We start from the raw sequence: 14,875 nt of genomic DNA on the forward strand, positions 1-14,875 counted from the left end.
TTCCTCACCTGTAAAGGGGGAATGGTGATCCGGTTTAATGAGTAATGATCTGGCTCTCCAGAACTCACTATGTGATAGTTACTGGAGAGAGAACTCGGATGACATAAGGCACAACTTTGAGCTTCTCTCTGGCTCTGGACGACAACAACAACAGTAATAATAGTGAATGCTTACACAGCCCCACGCTGTGCCTGGCAGAGTTCTAAGTGGAGTAGACAGATCAGTTAATTTAGTCTGCACACCAGCACTGTGAGGTAGGTACTATTATTATTCTCACATTATACATAGGGAAACTGAGGCATAGAGAACTTATCAGAACTCTTAGCCTCTGTTCTCTCTCCTGTGGTCCGACATTGAGTGGAAGAGCTTTTTCTTCTCTGCCTTTAAAACAGTACCCCCGTAAGAGAGATTGAGTTTCCTGTCATTGAAGGTGCCAGCATGAACCCGGGATGGCCTCCTGGTTGAAGATACTGAGATGGATGGTCAGGACCAGGGGCTCTGATAGAGGGGAAGCTGTACACTTTCTGAGTTTGGTTTAGAACATCACATCTGTTTACTCTGAAATAAGTCTGTCCTTTTAGGTGTTGGGGGATACATTTTGGGTAAGGAGAAGACTCTTCGGCAGTGGTTTGTGTGGGATTTTGCATGTAATGCATTTTACATTTCTGTTTGTCATCATCTACAGCCAGAAAACTGAAGAGAACTGGCATGGCCTCTCTACCTAAGATGTAGTATAATAATAACAGCTCACGGATCATCTCCTTTAATTCTCCTTAACAACTCATTAGGGGTCGGCAGATCCGGCTGACATCCTCCATGCTGCGAGGGTGATCACAGTAGGCTGCAGAGTTGAGTTTTCATCCCACCATTAAGCTAGGGGCCCCTTTCCTTGGACAGCAGGGACTTGGAGTGTTGTATAGTCCATTAGGTCCCATACATGGCTCTTCATCAGAATCACCAGGGGAGTGTGTAAAATGCAGATCCCACAAGGGTCGTCAAATTCAGGGTAAGCTGCCCGTTTCTGTATCATGAACTAAGAATAATCTGTACATAGAAACACTGCAGTCAATTTGATGATGTAGAACACTTAACTTTGAATCTCAGTTAAGTGAAACGTTATCCCCCTAAAAGAATTCCATTTGTCTTCTTAGGTAGTTATAACCCTTCCACCACCCCAAATTGTATTCTTTTTTCTTTTTCTTTTTCTTTTTTTTAAGATTTTATTTATTTGAAATAAAGACAATGAAAGGGAACACAAGCAGGGGGAGTGGGGAGAGGGAAAGCAGACTTCCCACTGCGGGGCTGGATCCCAGGACCCGGGTTTCATAACCTGAGCCACCCAGGTGCTCCCCAAATTGTATTCATTATAGATCTTGAATTTTGTCAATAAAAGAATTGTGGAAATTTTGGTTTTTGTCATTATAAAAGTGGCTATGTAGTATTGTTAGTTTTATCTCTAGATAAAGTTTATTGTCTCGCCTTTTATAGAGAAAGCTTGGTCATCCTTGTTTGTGAGGTGGTGGGTTCGGGATCTAGGTTTTTTTCTTGTTTTGTGTGTGTGTGTGTTTTTTAATTCTTAAATTTTTTAATTAAAATGTGGCAAGCCATTCATTTGGGTGGTGCGTTAGGAGTCTTTCCAAGTTCTTTTTTGTGTGCCCTTTAACTAGTTGATGCCTAGTGGAAATCGGCCTTGTTACCAATTTAGAACTGAGAGCCACTTCTATCTAGAAGTAATTTTCTGTAACGAACTAAAATTCCTCAGCTTGCATACTCCCGAGTATTTCAGAAGGTTTTTGCATATCTTGTAGTTAAATGGTTACTCTTAAATTTCACATGGCTTCTTAGGGCTTTGGGGCCTGCAGAAGGTGCAGCAGCTGTATCCTCCATGGCTGACATCAGACCCTCGGAACACAGATCATTGAAAGCCATAGATAATCCTGCAGTCTCTGGTTCTGCCCTGCTGCTCTCCCACCATGCATGTTTCCTGGGGAACATACCAGCAACAAAGTGGCTTTGAGTTTCAGAGCCCTTTCTACCTCTAGCCTCTGGTGCTTGAGCTAATGAGCAGAGGGAATAGAGTAAGATTGGCCAGACCAGGGGGAGGAGGAGATAAATCTAAGGGGAAGAATCCCAGCTCCGGAGTCTACAGCTCTGACCTGTACTTAAGAGCAGCGGGCCGCAGACCCAGTTCCCTGTCTTGGCTGGTCGTGCACCCGTAGCCTTTCAAGGTGACTTCCTCTAGACTTCACAGTCTTTTGTATTTGTAATACAGGCACCTACCTGAACTATGGAGACTGGTCATCCCAGAGCTTCAGTCCAAATTAATGATACCCCATTGAAATAAGAAACTTGGGGCTGTGGGTGACCCTTTATGGGTATTATATACATAGGATACTCCTCAGACATCTCAGCACTGTACCTGCCCTCTCTACCTTGGTGTAGTTGGGAGAGGAGCACAGAGCTTATTGCTGAGTGGTGATGAGCCCTGGTCGAATGAACTTGTCCCAGTTGTTTGGCCTGAATTATGACAGGAAGAGGAGACAGACTCATTACTCTGGTGTCCAGAGGGGGCCACTCCCTTCTAGATGGGTGCTACCTTGCCTTTCCACCCCATTTTGACCTACCCACCCCCTGCACTTGTTAGTTGTCTGGTCTCTGAGGAAGTGCACACCATTAGTTCCCCCATCACCACTGCCTTCTTCTCACAAATAACAGAGAAACAGGGACCTGACTTGGAATCTGTAATCTTCTGTTACCTTGAAATACAATTGTACAAATGATAAATACCCAACAATGATGTTTTCATTAGAGAGATGGAGTCTGGCAGGGATGGAGAATTGCGAAGGCATCTGTTATTCAGAACTTGTCATTTAATAAAATTGGTTGAAACAAGATGAGCAAAGCACCCATGGCTCTGGGCCACCTGCCTGGACAGGAAAACAGCTCCTTCCATAGAACCAGTTGTCCTGATGATATTTGTCCATACAAAGTATGTAAACAAGATAAAATATCTTTGTTCTGCCACACCAGGCCCTGGCTTATGCCCACTGAGCCACACCCTGCAACCCCTGTGTTTCCGCTCCGATCTATTTTGTGTCAGCCCCTCAGCTGCCCTGGTGTGCTCACCTATCTTCTTTACCAGAACTCGCTCTAGGCAGCAGATCTACAAGATCAGCTTACTTACTCCACTATCACTTACCCTAATGTGGATTAAAGTCAACAGCTGTCTTTCCCAGAGATGTTTGTGTTTGGAGATTCCCGTTTGGGGAGGAAATTAGCAGAGGACTTTTAGAGACTTGTGTGCTATTCTCAGTTTTGCTGTTAACTAACTTGGACATGCTGCTGGCTTCTTGGGGCCTCTGTTTCTTCTGCTCTAAAATGGGAGTATTGAATTAGATGAGTGGCTTTCCAACTCTGATCCTAACATAAAAATAGGTTTCACACCACTATTCAGTGTGTATATACTTACAGGTTACACAAAACAATGACAAGATGCTTCCTTACTCCATGGAAAACACTTCTGTTCATTAAAAAAACAAAAACAAAAAAAACTGTTCTGGCTTTGACCCACAAATTGATTGTATTGCTTGTGATTATTTGAGAAGCATTAAAAGATGAATATTAAACTTCCTTCACACTCAAACATCTTGTGGTTTGATTTGGGAGAACGAGAGAAGGCCATTTGTAGCTTTGTGAAATCCCTCCACCTAAGGTCAATAGTGATTTCTCTTGCTTTTAAACCAGCTCGTCACTGGGTCCCCATGTTCTCAAATGTGGCCCTTTGGATTCTAGCTCTTTGCCACTCCAAGCCTTCGCATGGCATTAAGGAATCCTTACCCTAAATTCCTACCCTCAGGTGGACGCTTCCCAAGGTTCCTGGTTATGCCCGAGGGCTCCTAGCCAAACATGCCCCCCCTTCTTGCACACTCACCGCGGGTCACTGTCTGTCCTCCGTGTGCCACACCCTGTGTAGGTTGCCCACTGACTCCGACATTTCCCAGCACGGAGGAGAGGCTGTTAGGGATAGAGAGGAGAGTGTCTTTGGCTCCTGCTTCCACCCAGACTACCTGGGTGGTGCTTCCTGTCTCTCCCACTTTGAGCCATGGCACTTCTCCTCTCTGTAAAGGGATGGTAGAATAGTACCCACTGCCCAGTAAGTGCTCAGTGAACCGTACCCATTATTGGTATTATGGTTGCTTCTGCTGGAGCACCATCGTCGGCATTCACTTAAAACACACACACACACACACACGTTAACAACAGACACATTACATAAAAAAGTCACATTTGTTTCAGTAAGAAAGGAGACTAGAAGCTAGAAATTCTAACTTGGCAGAAGTCTTCTTCCTCACAAGCAGTTCAATAGTAAATGTGTTGTTTCTAGATGTGGGTATGGCTGTAGCATCTCCATCCCGCTGAGCAGCCCCAGCACGGGATCCCATGCAGTTGCTAAAGACGGTAAGGTCACCCACTGCCCACCCTCTCCCTGACTGTGCCTTTGCTCACTGTCCAGGGCAGCCGTGTCATACCCCCTCCCCAGACTGCCCTCCGACCCTGTCTCCTTGCCCTCCTGGCCACCCCCTCCCCTCTCGCAAATGATCCACACCTGGCTTCTGAAGAAATGCCCAAGCAGAGTCTGGAATCCGTGCCCATCTTTGCCGCCCTTGGGGTCTGGTCTGCTCAGTTCCCTTCTGCCTCCTGGGCCTCTGAGTCACTCCGCTGCTTTGGTCCTTCTGAGGCTTAAGATGTTTCTCCCATCTCAAAGCAAACAGAAAACCTGGCTTGATCTACCGTGTCACCGTAGCTGCTGCCTAGTTCTCTCTTGCCTTTTATAGTCAGACTTCCTGAATTGCCTAGAACCACCTTCTCCATGCCCTCACTTCTCCGACACCTCAGCCTTCCCCCTCCGGTTGGCTTCCTAAACAGCTCTAGACAGACAGTCTTCCCTTACATGATTCCTCAGCAGTGTCTGCACCTTGACCTTCCTGAGGGCTGTTTTCTCCTGCTCTCCCCTTTCTTCAGTACATCTCCTACAGCTCTGGCCAGTCCTTGTTTCTGGGGTCCTTTGTGGGTCCCTCCTCTGTGTGGCCACGAAGACTGGGGCATGGGCACTCTCGATCTGCATTCTCTCGCACTGATAGCGGAAGGGACCATGCCATGCCCTCCCTGTAATCTGATACGGGCCTCCCGGCCCCGAACTCCTGGCTCCATATAGGACCTACCTGATGTCTCCACCTGAATGTCCAAAAAGATCCCTTTGCCTTCGGTCACCTCTGTGCTCCCGCAGATGCACCCATGATCTTCTGTTTGTCCCAAGTCCTGTCTTTTCGAAATAGCATCTTCTCCTGCCTGCCAGCTGATGTCCCCACATCAGCAGCCCCCTTGAGCCATGATCAGCCAGCTTGGTGAGAACCAAACACAGATGTAATCATGTCGCTGTGCTTCAGACACACAGTGCTCTTGGGAGATGGTCCAAGAGCCTTACTGAGACCTTACTGAGGTCCCGTGTGGACTGGCTGTGGCGTGCTCTCATCTTTTCCCTCACCACCTTCCCACAGCGCTGGCCTTTATTCCCACAAAACTACTCCAGGCCTTAACTGCCACCACTGTCACCAACTTAGCATCTAATTGTCTCTACCAGCTCCCGCATGCTCCCTCCTCAGCTCTGGGTCTGGTTCTTTTGTTAAGAAACTCTTACAGAAATTTCCTTCACAGTGCTTCAGTTGGTAATTATACATTCTTGAATGTGAGTGTTTTCCTGAGCATTTCTGTCCCCCTGTGTAGCCGCATGATTTGAAGTCCCCGTTTTTGGTACACGTTACCGGGTACCCTCAGCACAGCACTGCCCTTGGCACATGGTGGACATTCTAGAAATTTTCTGGTTGAATGAAGAGACCAGGGAGTTTAAGTGCTCTTGTCATTGTCATTGCCCTCTGTCTGGAAAGCCAAGCACAAGTCCCTGAAACAAATATCGGGAACGATGTAGGCTTCATTACCCCCCACTCCCACCCCTCTGTTCTCTCCTTGGGTGAGTGAGCTCCTGCCTCTTGGCTGGTTCACACTTTCTTCATACCCTGTGGTCCTCAGATGTTTCTGGTTTTTACAGCCCTAGTGGGAAGAATTTGAATCTCAGCCCTAGCTTATCTACCTGTTAGTTCATGGATTGTTCACACACCCCATGTGGGCGTATGTACGGTATAAAACATAACACCAAAAAATGAAAGTAAACCTCAGAAGTAGATATCCAAAAATATTTAAATGTCCTAATATTTTCTTCCTGCAGGTCAGTAGATTGTGCTGGCCGATCCACTTAGGAGACTGATCTGTGGTTGGTTTTATTTTTAATTTGGTCATGAAGGTCTGGGCTGTGTAAGGCATGCCCATACTTTACCCAGCATTCTCTCCTTGCTCAGAACTTCCCAGCTCTGGTGTGTGATGGGTCCGGGCAGAGAGCATCCTTAACCCTTCTTTGACAAGCAGGAGAAATGCAGCAGTCTGCCGGAGATCCCCAGCGAAGGGAATGTTCGCTGAGCTTCTGGCTGGTGTCTGCTCTGCACAGACTCCCCCAGCCCCTTTCAGGCCGTCCCTTAGAGTCCAGTGAAGGCAAACCCCTGTGCGGGTCTGCAGATGTCTTGTGAGGCTCCCAAGTGCCTGAGGTGAGAGGATTCTATGAGCAGCAGACGGAGGCTGACCCTGGTCGGGAGAGGAGGCTTTCTCCTCCTTGTCCTCAGGCTGGGAGTAAGGGATAAGGCAGGGTCTGCTGCAGGCTGGAAGAGCAGGCATGGAGGGCCGGAGTGAAGTCTGGAGAAGGGCCCATGGTGTTTCCTTGTGTGCAGCATCGTGTTAGGACTCTGCAGTCAGAAGTGTCCAGAAGGCCTTGATATCTGCATCCTGCTGCCTCGCTCAGAAGTCATGAGAGAGGGAGAGAGAGAGAGAGAGAGAGTGTGTGTGTGTGTGTGTGTGTGTGTAGCGGGTGGTGAGGTTGAGGCAAGAACCTGTAATAGTACATTTAAAGGGATTCCTTACAGATTTCTTCAGGGGCATGTATCCCAGGGAGGCACTCATTGCCCATTATGTAACCAGCTTCCTCCATCCCTAGCTGCTGGCCTCCCCAGCAGGCCCAAATGGTGTGGCTGCGAAGGCAGGGAGGGTGCAGGGAGCCCACTTTCACTGCCATGGCCTGTGTGCCCAGCCTCCAGAATGATGCAGGGAGTTCTGTGAATGCTTGTTAAGAATCTGGGTAGCAGCTGGAATGTGCTGAACCCAGCTCCTATGTTCTGGGTTGGGGGCAGGATACAGACAGGAGTGAGGTCTCTGGTGGGGCTGGGGAGGTAGAGCACCGACCAGAGAAGAAGGGTATGCGGCTCCAACCCCAGCTGTGTCAGAGCCACCAGGGGAGCATTTTAAGAAATCCCCAGGCTCTACCCAGCTTCAGAATCTGCTTCTAAGGGTGGTGCCCAGTCCGTGTATTTTTAGCCTGCTCCGAAGGGGGCTCTGAAGCACAGTCGGGGACTGCCACATTGAGGCAGGGTGCAGAACTTCACAGCAGGTAGGAAGACGTAAGCCGAGTGCATGTCAAAGAAGAAGAAAATGGGAGAAGGAAAAGAGGAAAGTGGGGTGTGGCATTCCAGCCACAGGGAGGGGTAGCTGCTCTGCTCCTTGGCCTGGCCCCCCTCATGCACCCACATTCCAGCTCCTCACACTTGTACCTGTACTGGTCTCCCCATGGGGCTGCTGCTGGAGTGCCTGGTGGCATCTCTTGAGCAAGTCCAGAGGCGACCCTTCCTCTGTCCCCAGGGGACTGAGAGGCCAGGGGGCATTTTGTAGGAGGGAGGGGACCCAGAGCCAAGCAGGCAGGCGTAGCAGGCAGGGCCTGAGCTGCTGCGCTCCGCTGTGGGAGGACACCCGGCAGGTTTCCCATGAGCCTTAGCTGCCTCGTCCGGAGAAGGGTGACTAACGATAATACCTGCTTACCCCGGGGTTGTGGTCGGGACTGAAAGAAATGTTTACGCCAGGTGTGTAGTGGATAGCCCCTGGAGGCTAGATGCTAACCAGCCTGCGCTTGGAGGAGCTGTTGGAACAGGGCTGGGGAAGGGGCGGCCCGTCTGAAGAAGGCCCTTGCTCGGTGTCTGAGCCTGTGTGTGGTGGGAGCAGTTTTGGGGAGAGCTGTCTTTGCCTGCCCCGAAGGAGGCCTCCCTTGGAGCTGCTCTTGCAGGTGGGAAGGGGCTGGAGGGGCCCCAGGCAGGAAAGCATCTGCATGTTTCTGTGGATGTGGGGCTGGAGGGGCTGTTGGAGCTACAGACATCCCCTGCCCCAGGGCTTCTCTTGCCCTTCTCCCTATGACGTCTGCCCGACTTGTCTTTTCTGGACAGAGCCTGCCCGTGACCCTCCTGCCTCTCAGAACTCTGGGTCTGCCCCATTCAGGCCTCTTGTGTTCAGATAGCTCCTGAGACATCTCCTCCAGGAAGTCTTCCTCCACTCGCCGGAAGAGTGCAGTTTGCTTCCCTCCCTTGAGCTCCTTCCCGGAGCACCTCACTGCGGGGTGCGTGGTGGTTCAGCTCTCCATGGGGTCAGGTCAGCGTTTCCACAGCTCCCTGGCAGCTGGGTGCCTTGGGAAGGCTATGTGATGACGTCATGCATCTCCAGCCTCCCGCCTAGCTGCCTGTGGGAAGGATCTGTCTGTTCTGGCAGCAGAGCCTGTTCCATATGGACTGCCGGGAATTGGCCATCCTGGTCACCCAGGGCGTTCCTGCCACTTCTGCATGTCTCCTTTTCCCCAGGGAGATTTGGGTGCACCCTGGGCATGGCCTGGGGAAGGTAGGCAGGCGTGCACTCTGGTACAGCTCCCCAGCTGTGTCTGGGAGGCTGGAAGAATCCAAGCCTCCCATCTGCAGCGGTTGGCCTGCCGCCATAATGACTGGTTCTGCTCCTTCTAGCCCCCATTTGCAGCTCTGTTGCAGATATGCTTCTGTGTATCTTGGTCAAGAGGGCTGGTGTGTCTGCACATTTAGGTGTGGTCCGTGAGTCTGGGGAGGCTTCTAGAGTAGGGCCTTCCGGAGCTGCTGTTTTGGGGGGATGCAGAGGTGCTGTGGTCATGGGAGCAGAAATGGAATGCTGTCCTCAGAGTGAAGGAGTACGTGGTTCAGGGCAGGCTTTTGGCCTCTGTAGGCACTTGGGAGCCTTCCCTCAGTTCCAGTGGCCAGTGTGGTCACTGCCAGGAGTGGCCACAGGGGAGGCTCTGACATGGAAGTGAAAATACACCTCTGTGTATGACCAGTAGCCATGGACTCCGACAAGGTCTGGGTCTTGGTCTGCAAGGTGCCCGCTGTCCTGCGAAATACACTTGTGTCAGGCAGATGCTTTGCTGGCCCGGGGAAGCTTATGAAGTCCACAGATGTCTCTGACGCTAAGCGGCACTTAGCCAGCTAGTGCCTGATGGTAACCAGAGTTAGGAGGGTGGTTTTTGCAGATAGTAAAGGCTGTGGAAGGGTCATTCACCTTCACATAGATTGACCATTGTGCACTGGGTCTTCTCTGGGCATTCTGGACACAGCAGTGCGCTAGACAGGCTTGTCCTCTGTGCTGTGCATGTGGGGCTCCTGGTCCACAGAGGGGGATGGTCGGCAAACAAAAGGCAAGACTCCTGCTGTGCTGGGTCCCAAGAAGACCAAGCTGTGTTCGAGGGGATGTGTGAGCCTGGAAGGCCTCTCCGAGGAGGTGGCATTTGAGCAATCATTTGAATAACCTACAATGGACATCTGGTCCCAGTGAACCAGAACCTTAGAATATCTGATCTCAGAATACCTACGAGTCATCCTTGCTGAGGAGCCAGCTGATGCCCAGGGCGGTTAAGATGCAGAATCATGAGATGATAAATAGGAAGGATGATGTGGTAGAGGTGGGGACAAAACATAACTGGCCAGTACTCTGCTCACACCAGTGTTGGGCATTTCCCTGGGCCAGCTGACCCTCTGCCTTTTCATCCCAGAATGTCTTATTATCCTGTCAAGACTCAAGCTTTGAAAGATCAGTACTTGCAAGTTTGCATTTATTAACAATAGCAGACTTATTTCCTCATTTATGGCTGTGTGAGTTGGAGGGTGGAGGGCAGAAAGTTGAAACACATCTTATGTCCACCAGTCAGCCCTCCAGGCAAGGGCTAACCACCTGGTGTTGGTCTTTCCCTGCCTAGGCAGAGATATGGCCTGGTTTGGGTGACTGCAGGCTCCTGCTGCCCCTCTCTGTGGGATCTCCACTGTTCTTTCTGAAAGAGCCAGGTTCTCTGAGGAGCCCATTGCGATTGTGACTTTTGGAATTCTATCTGGCCCTCCCAGTCTGGTTTGAGGGTTTAGGTATCTCTCTGGGGGCCACGGACACCGTACTGATGCCTCTGACCAAAGCTGGTGAGGTAGGACTCACCAGAGGGCCCCTAGGGCTTATTTTCAGGGAGAAACCGTAAAATCAGGTCACAGAACCAGCCCTGATCCACCTCTTCTCCCAAGGACCAGCCTTAAGTGGCTGATAGTTTTCTTCTAGAAGAAGGTGTCCCACATGAAGTTGAAAGGAGTGCTGGTGAAGTAAGACTTCATTAATTAGCCTGTTAGGGAAACGGCTTTCCATTATTATGGGGGCTGGATAAATTTGATGACCACTGTTCTCCTTTGGGCTTCTAAAGGGAAGGCACTGCATTTTCCTTTTTTTACTAAATACTGAGAAATATGTAATATTTTTTGCAAGTATTTTGTTTCTAGGTGTTGAGTATCTATGTGCCAGATACCATATTTATTCTTATTTAATCTGTGCAGAAATGCTGTAAAATAAGTGGGATTATTCCCACTTTAACAGATGAGGAAAGGGAGGTTCATATACCTAGTTAAGGAACTAGCTCAAGGTCATACCCTCCTGAGGAGCTGTGCTTGGGTGCAAAGCCAGGTCAGTGACCTCAAGCTGACTTGGATCTTAACTGTGACTTCCTGCATCTTCCCCGTCACTTTTGGGCTGCTGATAATATGAAAATGTTCTAGATTCCTGATATTATTTCTTTCTTTCCTCTGTAAAATCTGCTGCATTTGTCTTTCCCGTGGAGGGTGAACATGGGATACCAGCAATTCGGATTTTTAAAAATATTTTATTGTAACATGGAACACATTAAAGTAAAGGAAGTAAGTGAAGTTCGATGATTTTTCTCCTTCGGGTTATTTTCCCCCCTAAATGATCATTTTACATTGTCAAGGAAATCCCAGCAAGTCAACCCTGCGTACCTTCGCTTGCCTATCAGTGCCAGGGTCTGACTTGACCTTCCCCTCGTGGCTCTGACATAACTTCAAACACGAAGGCTTAAGCACACAGAGGAGAGGCATACTTGGGGGTTCTCAGAGGACTCCAGAGGGTCTGAAAAGTGGGAGAAGACCAAATCCTTTTCCAGTAAAAGTAGGCTAAGGCAATTAGGGGCTTAGGTGCTGCCCCAAAAACTTAAGTAGCAGTGTGCTCCAGTGTTAGTTAAGAAGACCAAAGTGGAGACTGTGGGAGAGGCGTGGCAGGGTGTTTTGGCTGCTTTGCCTTTAACTGGACCCCTTCTGGGGCAGGAGTCAGGCCTCCCCCTTCCTAAGCACCTACTGCAAGCCTTGGATCATGTTAGGTGTTTGGCAAATGATACTCCTAAGATATATCTATAGCCATCTATTACCAGATGGGGAGCCGGGCCCTTGGGGCACATGGAGCTGCCCCTGTGAGTCCCTTCTTCTTGTCCCTCCAGACTGGACAATCTGGGTGCATAAGGCAAGGATACCTTGATCCCTGAGTCCCTAGTGCCTGGTATGGTGCCTGGCCTTGGTAGGTTCTAAGCCTTTACTGAAGGAATGGAGGTGAAGTGACTTGTCCACGTAGGTACAGTGATGAACCCATTAAATTGTAGGACCCTGAGGCTCTGGGACAGCTGTTCTGCGGGTCAGAAGTAGGATTTGATTCCAGCTCTTAGTGGTTGATAAGTTTGGTGAACACAAAATGACGTATGTGCCCACTTGTGTAAATTGCAACATTATTATCGCACAAGATTGGAAACAACCCAAATATTCATCAATAAGGGACAGGTTAAGGAAAACGATGGTACATCTGCACAATGGGACATGATGGAAGTAAGAAACGAGGAAGGTTTTCGTGAACTGTATTACACAAGCTTCACAAGAAAAACAAAGATCAGCATATAATATGCACATTTTGGGTAAAAGGGAAAAAAATAAGATTTTGAATTTGCCTGTATATGTGTCAGCAAACTCTGGAAGGATATTTAATGGGTGGGATGGTTAGCTGGGCAGGATCGGGGGGAGAATTAACTGAATCTTATGCCTTTTGGTTTTGAAGTCATGAGAATGAATGTTACTACTTACTCAAAATATTAAAAAGAAAAAAATAGTTAAAGTGACTTTGGACCTGCTGTTCTATCTATCGGGGCTTCAGTCTCCTCATCTGAATAATGAGGTGATTGGATTAGAGCAAGGCTTCACGTAGAAGGGCGATGTTGTCTATGTTGGGTGTATCTCTGGCTTTTGTGGGCTTGTCCAGGAGATTCTGGCCCTGTCTGCAGTCCCTTCTGTTGGTGGCCTGGACCTGGATGAGCCCAGGCTGTTTGAGAAAGGCCAGGGTGATGCCGAGAGCAAGTGGCCTTCTGCAGCGGTGTGGGCCTTGTTCCTGTCCCCATGCCTGGCAGTTTGTCCTCTGAACACCTTGCCCTGGTGTGACTCAGTTGGTTCTTCCCCCAGACAGGAGGATTACAGTGAAGAGCGACTGTTCTGGAGCGTTCTGGCAAAGTGCTGCAGTTTGATAGGAAGAAAAATGGCAGAATGTTTTCCCAGGTTATTTTTAATGCATTTCAGTTCAGCAAACATTAATTGAGAGCTTAAGTGCAAGGCAGTGTGGGGGAGTCAGAGCAACATAGCACCTCATCTCTGCTCTCCAGGGTGCAAAGTCTTGGGTGAGAAACTTGAGTCTAAAACCCCTCCTCCTGCCCTCCAGGACTGCACAGTTCACCTCATCTGGTCCTGCAGAGGCCTGTGGGATTGGTAGGAATTCTACCCATTGCACAGAGGGGGAAATGGAGTCTCAGGAAGTCTTGCCCAAAGCCACACAGTTCCCAAGCCTGGAACCAAACTAGGATTTCTCTCACTGCTTTCTGTGAGGCCAAACCCTTCTAATCCGAACATTCTGCCACATGGTACTTCCTGGAGGTATGTGTGGCGTAGGCCCATTTCTACCTGGAAATACCAGGTGAGCACAGCCCTAAGTAAACCTCCTGCACTGGTTTCCTTTGTGGAAGGGTAGTGGAAATCTCAGGCTTGCAGTCACATGCTGAGTCTTATCCCCCCTTTGCTGTGGTCCCAACAGTTCTGCCCTCCACTGCCTGGAAAGCTCACCCCCTTACCATTAGTTCCAGGCAGGATGTCCCGTATGTGTGTAAGGGTGGCTGTGACAGCAGCTTTCTTCCCACTCCATCCTCATGCCACCACTTCCCTTCCTTCCCTTCCCTTCTTCCACAAATTCTCTTGCTGCCACCTGTCATCCTAGCTCTTTCCCAGAAGAGCCACATATGCTCCCCGCTCAGGGTCTCTGCCCTCCCTGGCTCTTCCCTCTACCTGGAAAGTTCTCCCCTTGGACTTCACTTGGCCTCAGGTCCCTACTGGAAACTCACCTTGGGTATGTCTCTCCTGGCCACCCTTTCAGTGGTGTCCCTTCCCACTGTTGCCAGTTCCTCCCCGGTTTTTTCCTGTCTAGTATATGTGTGGATTACATACAGCTTACATGTGTTGGGTTAGCGTCTCTCTCCCTGCTAGGATGTAAGCCCATGAGGTCTGGCTCGTTGTGCTTAGCACTGGATCTCCAACTGGATCACTAACGCCAGACTCTGGCATGGAATAGATACTCTGTAAATATTGTGGAATGAGTAAAATCGCCCTATGGCCTAAACGAGTAACACTTCTTTAAAGAGGGAAGAAGCAAATCATAGCCTTTTTTAAGAGGTGAAAAAGACCCAAGGCTTCTCTCTTTACAGAGCTTCATCATATAATATTAATTCATTTAATAATCGCTCGGCACCAGGTGTGTGTGGAGTCCTCTGCGGACGGTCACTTAGCAGCCTCTGATTTGTATACTCAGGGAGACCACGCACGGATTTTTCAGAGCAGCCCATTCCTTTGGGGAACAATTGTAATGATTTAAACACTCTTTTTTTTTTTTTTTTTTTACATTCTTGTGTTTCAGCAACTTTTTTTTTTTTAAGATTTTATTTATTTATTTGACAGAGCACAAACGGGGAGCTATAGGCAGAGGGAGAGGGAGAAGCAGGCTCCCTGCTGAGCAAGGAGCCTGAAGCGGGGCTCCATCCCAGGACCCGGGTATCATGACCTGAGTACTTAACTGATTGGACCACCCAGGTGCCCATTAAACACTCTTATAGTTTAAACGGGGGCTGAAAACGGCCTCTTTCAATTCCTGCACACTGATCTCAGTTCTTGAAGTGCCAGAAAACCTGGAAGAATTGGACTTATGCATGCATGTAACACTCCTTCAAATAGTTGCAGAAAGATGGCTTATTACAAGACTTCTCTTCCCGGGCGCGCGCCCCTGCCCCCCCATCATTGCCAGTTCCTTTGACTGTCCTCCCAGTGCCTGCAGCTGTAAGGGCCCTTCCCACCCTCAGTGCCTTCTTCAACATTCGGCTTCAAGGTTCAGAATTTAAGGTTTAGGCCTGTTGGAGCAGAGTGTTTGGGGACCCTGACTGAGGCACCTTGTCCCTTATTGACTTGTCTCTGTCCACACAGCCTGGAATGGGCTCTGCGGATGAAGACAGAACTCAGTAGGTCTCTTCAGTGGTGGGGCCCCG

The 14,875-nt window shown here is 49.2% G+C and overlaps 1 protein-coding gene across 1 annotated transcript in view; it reads left to right on the top strand.

The window, feature by feature from the left end:
* Positions 1 to 14,875, top strand: part of ANP32A (acidic nuclear phosphoprotein 32 family member A) — a 37,497-nt gene that overhangs the window by 4,174 nt on the left and 18,448 nt on the right. The window lies entirely within an intron of this gene.

Source organism: Mustela nivalis (genome assembly GCF_964662115.1).
Source record: "Mustela nivalis genome assembly, chromosome: 6".
Lineage (NCBI taxonomy): Eukaryota > Metazoa > Chordata > Mammalia > Carnivora > Mustelidae > Mustela > Mustela nivalis.